Below are 6,686 nucleotides of genomic sequence, written 5' to 3'. Positions count from 1 at the left end.
GGGGTCAGTCTGAACCTGGAGAATTCTTGAGAACAGAAGTTTGTGAGAACTAGCATGAGTCTGAACAGAAAGGACCAGTTTCTGCCCTGAGTCAGCTTCTCACATTTTTAGCCTATACTACATTAGTTTGAAACAGCAAGTAAGAGACATTAGGCAGAAAACATCTTTAGATCTAAAGAACAGGATTAAGTCTGAAGTGAAAGGGGCACAATTTCCCTCCAGAGTTAGCTGTTAGCATATTTAAGCAGCCTAGGTTTTTAGAAATCATAGTATACATTATACAAACACTTACAGTATTTACACAAAAATCTGCCACACTCCTTCAGGAGGCAGAGGACCAAGAAACTTTGCTGTCAAAGCTTTTATGTGTATTATTACAGTTAGGAATGACAACCATTGTTGATGCCCACTGCACCAGGGACTGAGAATTATGTTGAAAAGCATTGTTATGGAGCCTCTCAGGCACAGCCTGAGACTGGCTTATCCTCTCGCTTTTTAAGAGAAGATTATTGTGGAGATCTCTTTTGATCTACACTCCTTTGCCCAGTGTCTGCCTTTTTTACATCTAGGGCAGATCTTTGGAGCTCTTTCGCTATCAGTCTTTTGCTGGTCACTCCCTGTTTTGCACTCCCGGGCAAAATGCCTGCTCTTACCACATTTAGAACACCCCTTACCTTTGTTTTTGTTTTTGTTTTTTGTTTTTTTTTTACAGAAAAACCCTTATTTTCACTATCAAAAGCAATTAAGTCAGGCGCGTCCTTGGGAGTATCCGGTATTTCCCTCAACTCTGACTGAGAACTACTTCTAAAAATCTCTTTAGCTTGGGCAACTGCCACTACTGGCTCATGTTCATCTGTCTTATCTATTAACTCTCTTATTAAATTCCAATAAGAAAAAGCAGTAACCGGGACCTTTCCCGGTCCAAACACTGTATAGAATTCTTGTAATGCATCACCCACTTTTTTTTTCATTTTTTTACATCTATGACCCCGTATTGAGGAAACCAAGGACAAATGTCCTTTACAAAATCAAAGAAATGAAATAAATCCTCAGTTTTAACCTTTACTCCTCTTGCCTGTAGCACTTCTCTTAACTGCATCACATACTTTTGATGCTGACTTAATTCTTGCCCCATGATTGATGACCAACTTACCTGTCGGCTCAGTCACAGCAGGCTACCGCGACGTCTCCGAACTATTTGAGCGGGTGCGCACCCCTTCTTTTTTTGTCGTGTCCCTCACGTTGTCTCCAGTATCCAAGCCACGTTGGGCGCCACTCTGCAGGGTCTGCAACGGGGTACCTGGATTGGGGAGTGGGGATGTGGATAAGGCAAGGGGCAAGAGAAATGGAGACAAGACAGTGTTCTGATCAAGTCTCATTTATTGAACGTCTGCACAAAGCTTTTATAAGGAAGCAGAAGGCAGAAGAAGCAGGTGGGTAAATTCCACAGTTAGACCACAAGACCGGATGTTTTCATAAGAAAATTAAAAAGGTCAAGGCAGAAAAACATGTTTTTCACAAAGCCATCTGGCTACTCTTTAAACTAGGTCAGAAGTTGAAGCTGTCAGCAGCTTGCTTCACAGACAATAGTTGCTGTTTCTGGGTAGGGGGCCCACGGCTCCCCACAAAGGGAAGCCAAGGCAGGAACCTGAGAGCAAGAGCTGAAGTAGTGACCATGGAATAACGTTGCATACTGGTTTGTTTCCCCTGTAGTTCTCAGCCAGCATTCTTATACAACTCAGGCCCACCTGCTCAGGGGTTGCAAGCCCACAGTGGGCTGGGCCCTCCTACATCAATTATCATCCTACATCAAGAAGCAGTTAAGAAAATGCCTCACAGACAAGTCCACAGGCAAATCTGATCGAAGCTAATTTTTCAATTGAGGTTCCTTCTCCCAGGTATATCAAGTTGACAACTGAAGCTAACTATGACACTGCCTCTATTGGGGGACAGGGAGAGTCTGTCATTGTACTCTGGAGCTCTTCCACTGTGAAGCAAGTGTCCCTGTGAGAAGGCAGCCTTAATGGAGTGAGCAGAACATCTTCCCAGGTCAGGCGTTCAGATTATAATGGGGAATCCAGTTGGTTAAAGACAGCAACTACACAAGAGTGGGTTAGCATCAGTAATGGGAGATCAGTAACGTGGAGGAACTGAACAAATGAAGATATCAAGAAGAAGGGGAACCAGGTTTTTATTGTCAGCAAAAAGGCAAGCAAAGAGGAAAAAATATAGAATGAATAAATTCTGAATCATATGGCATCAATTGAAACAGGAAGTGTTGGTGCAACATGATAGTTTTATACACTTGAAGTATGTGTGAACATATAGTCTACTAGGAAGCAAAGAGCATCAGAGTACTAATGAACATGTCTTACATATTGTGGCCAAATGCCATCCTCAAAAGAACCAAAACTTCTTGGAGAAATGGCTGGTATTAGTGGTGAAACAAAGTCTTCTATGGCACTAAAAAATCCTATTGGGTGTTGAAGCAAGCATGGGCAAAGAATGTTGAAATTGTCAAAAGGACACAAAAGCCAATTTGTAAAAAACTACCAATGACCAAATCTAAAACTATTCAAGTATCTAAATGAATAGTAATGGCTTCAATCTGTTGACTGTAATAAGAATCCATGAATCCATAATGATGAAGTAAATAAATTGAAAAGTTAATGAGAAGTAGGATATTTCTAAAGTTTACAAGTAGCTTCCCAGAAAGGGCTTAGTACCAAAGGGTTTGAAAATGTAACTTTACATGGGAAAATCTCACAGAAAACTTTATAATCAAGTAACTTAAGATAGCACCAACAGTGGAAGAAATGAAAATTTGGGACCACCAAATAAGACAATGAGAAGAAAATGGTGTCATCTACATTACATTTCTGTCAAATACGCATAATCTATAGCTAATCATGAAGAACCTTCTGTCAAACCAACAAATACAAAATAATTTGTATTGTTTACAAGTTTCAAGACCTTGAAAGTCAAGGAAAAAGTAAAGATGCTTTCCATTGAAGAAGTCTAAAACACCATTGTGCTAAATAAAAAAGAATTTCTGGTGAGTCTTTAACTGGAAGGACAAATGGATTACTGCAACAATCTGAATTATTTTTGAGGATTATATAGTAATAATGTGTTGATGTTAATTTCCTGGGTTTGATGGTTGTATTGGTGCTATACATATATAGAATACCCTATTTGTACTGGGACGTCAACTTCCAAATTGTTGAGGAAAACGAAGTTATTTGTACTATCCATTTAATTTTTTTGGTAACTTTAAGATCATTGCCAAATTTAAAAAAAGTAATAATTATATAACATTCGTGGCTTAAACCTCTTTTAGAGTTTCTCATTGCTCTTGGGGGAAAAAAATTTTTAAGTCCTTAAAGGGAACTGCAAGATTGGATGGTCGTGGGCCTGTCCACTGCAGTCTCATTTTGTTGACTCTTTTGGCTTGCCGCATTCTGCTGTGCTTTTTTGTTTCATGAAGTACTTTCCCTTTCTAATTACAGATTCGTTTGAATAACATCTGATCTGTCCCTCTATTGTCCTGTTTGGGGAGGGGGGAATCTTTGCTCACATTACACTCCAGGATGTAGCCCAGAGTAGAGAAAGTGATTTTAATAAATTGCTTTAAACTCTTGCCACATACAGCCTGTCTCTTCTCACTGCTCTCCCTTTCCCAAGCTTGTTCCCATGGTATCCTCTGGCCGGTCCTTGCCAAATCTGTCTCTTAAAAGCGTTAAGAAGCTTCCTCTTGACCTAAAAGATGAGGTCTGTCTTTACCAGGACAACAAAAACCTGAGTTCTGGCCTCTACTTAGTTCTTTTGTTTTCTATTTTGCTTTTGAATTTATTCTAACCATTTTATTGGTTCACAGTGGCATTATGATTAACACCACAGTTTCTGGAACCAGGTTGCTTAGGTGCGAATTTCAGTTTTCCTCGATTTTTATTTACCTCGGTTTCCCTTGACTTTGAAATGTGTATAACAATAACTACTATCTTGTAAGATTACTTGGAAGGCTGACAAAAAATTCACATTTAGTTCCTGGTACAGTAACAGCTGCCACATCAGGCTGCTTCTAATAGGGATGCCTTTTCATCATTCTAGTTCCTCTTATTTCCTACAATATATTGCTTTAGCCATGGGCCGTATAGTCATAAAAAAAAAACGTTTTAGCTTAACACTGGTTTATAACCAAAGACTCGTTGCCAGTTTCAATTTATTCCGTGTTATTAGCGTCATCGTTTTCACTTTCGGCGATTTGAAATGAAATAGGGTGAAAAAACACAGTTTCTGTAGCTAAATTATGCAGATGTGAAGGTGAGATGGGTATAGACAACGGTCTAGGTTCAAGCTAGCATGATTCAAAACCCAGGAAATCCTGTGGAATGCTCAAACGTTTGCGGATTAAAAATGTATTTTTGCTGGGTGTGGTGGCACACGCCTTTAATCCCAGCACTTGGGAGGCAGAGGCAGGCGGATCTCTGTGAGTTCATGGGCCGCCCGTTCTACACAATGAGTTCCAGGACAGCTGGGGCTACAGGGAGACCCTGTCTCAAAAAGACAGAAAAAAAAAAAAAAGTATTTTTCCTTGCAAGTTTTCTACTGTCTCTTCAGTCCTCTGCGATCAGGGTCAATTCAGGGACGCTCTCTATTTTCTGCCATATCTGCCCTTTCGGCGTTCCCACCCTTTATTTAACCAAATCCTCCAGAGGAAAAGCACGCCGGGTCGCTCCAACCTGGGTTTCCCCGTCGCCCTGGCAACGGGACCGGAAGAGGCGGGTTCTGCGCCCTTGAATCCGCTTGCAGCAGGCGCAGGTCACTGTGGAGCTGACCGACCGAGTTCCTTCGTCGCCTATCTCTGTTCCGGGTGCGAACCGGAGCCGGAGCCGGAGCCAGAGCCGGATCCCGCACTGAAGGCCACGTCAACCTAAACCGTCACCGCCCGCTCCACCCCGCGGGCCACTGTCCCGCCGGAGTGCCCCAACGCCTTTCCCACAATGCCCCGCGCAGGCCCCGCCCCGCGGGCCGCGGACCCGAGAGGCGGAGGAGCAGCCGCGCGCTTGCTACCGCTCGCGCGTCCTCCGGGTCCCGAGCTCCGCGGCCGGCGCTCACGGTCCGGGCTCAGCGGGCAGAGGTCTCGGCGAGGACTGAGGATGGGGCTGTAGCTGCAGGGACGCCAAGGTGGGCGTGGGCCGGGCTCCCCTCCTGGCCGGGTCTTCGCGGGGGGAGGGCGGAGGCCGCATCCTTCCTCTGCGCTGCCTCCCATTGTGCCTGGTACCTCGCTGCCCTCTCCACCTCTCTGTCTCTGCGCTCGCTCCTGTTCCGCTCGCTGGAGCCACTCTTACGCAGGCTTCCTGAGTCGAACCTGTAACCTCGGACGTATGCTTGAGCGTCCTGTTACCCCAGTCTCCATCTTTCCCCTCTTTTCCCATCCGGCTTTGGAATGATGGCAGCTTCAGGCCAGGGCATTGCGTTCACCTGCGCCTCCACCTGGCCCTGGGCAATTTGTCCAGTCACCCCCACACTGGCTGAGAACCACCCTGAGGCGAAGAACACCTTAACCCAAAGTCTTGGTTGAGACCTGTTCTTCATTTGCTGTTTTACCTGAAGGTTGTTCTCACTCAGGTGTCTTATTTTCTACGCAATATATTTTACAAAGGTATATTTTTTTGTGGGAAGAAAAGGAGGGATTAGAAATTAACAGGTAAGGAGGAGTTTTTAGAAATAGATATTTGGATTTAGATGAAATTTGAAATAGAGGATGCTAGGAAAGTTAGAATTTCAAAGCATTTTGAGAACTTAAATATGACAATACAGATTGTGGTGAGGTGAAGTCCTATTTATCCTTCACAGGAGAGTGTATCTGATGCCCTTCATTCTGTGTCTTGTTCTATTTTTTTGTTTAGAACAAACATACGCTCTGCAATGAAATTACACTAATTTGCAATTATATATTTTTATAGTTTTTATTTTCAATGTAAACACTTTAGAAAACTCAGGAGGGATATGTCCTGCCTTGTAAATTGCTTATTGTAACAGTAACCTTTCTGGTTATGTAAAATGTGCAAAACCTTCTGAAGAGCACTAGTCTGCCTTCTAATTTCCACAGGGGATATTCTTTACAAATGATACCTGATTTTAAAAAAAGACTGCAGCTTTAGGGGTAAAGAAATATATAAAGAAGAAGAGATAGAAAAGGACAGCATGCTGGGAGAGGAAGAAAATGCTGCTTTTTCTTACCCTGGTGATGCTGATCAGAGCCAAAATTGCAGAGTGTGTGTGTGTGTGTGTGTGTCTGTGTCTGTGTCTGTGTGTGTCTGTGTCTGTGTCTGTGTCTGTGTCTGTGTCTGTGTCTGTCTCTAAGGTGATTTCACAGACTCCCTACCTGAACATGGAAACCAGAGAGGTTCAAATAGTCTGGGCTTTCACACTGACTTGCCCTTTAATTGAGGTTGTATTGCTCACCATGTTACTTGGCAAATTATGTTACAGCAGTTTATTTTGAAAACTATTTTAATTGCCTGGTTTACTCTCTTTAGGTTAACATTTCTGGACTCTGTTCTGTGATGCTTGATTCACCTTTGAAGTAATGTGGACAGAAGTTCTCAGATTTGGATATTACATCAGCTGGACCTAGCACTGTATATTAATGTTCACTTAAATCAGGACTTGCATAAGAG

General features: G+C 42.9%; 1 protein-coding gene across 1 annotated transcript in view; it reads left to right on the top strand.

Annotated features, from left to right (window-relative positions):
• Positions 1–4,801: 4,801 nt before the first annotated feature.
• Dnajc10 (DnaJ heat shock protein family (Hsp40) member C10) overlaps positions 4,802–6,686 on the top strand; it is a gene marked incomplete in the record, with an annotated part of 51,678 nt that continues 49,793 nt past the window's right edge. Inside the window, 2 exon segments of the mRNA XM_008827945.3 lie at positions 4,802–5,187; positions 6,546–6,685.

Source organism: Nannospalax galili, unplaced genomic scaffold, assembly GCF_000622305.1.
Source record: "Nannospalax galili isolate Female #2095 unplaced genomic scaffold, S.galili_v1.0 scaffold892, whole genome shotgun sequence".
Classification (NCBI taxonomy): Eukaryota; Metazoa; Chordata; class Mammalia; order Rodentia; family Spalacidae; genus Nannospalax; species Nannospalax galili.
Note: the sequence above shows the minus strand (reverse complement) of the source record. Positions and strands in the feature narration are given on the sequence as shown.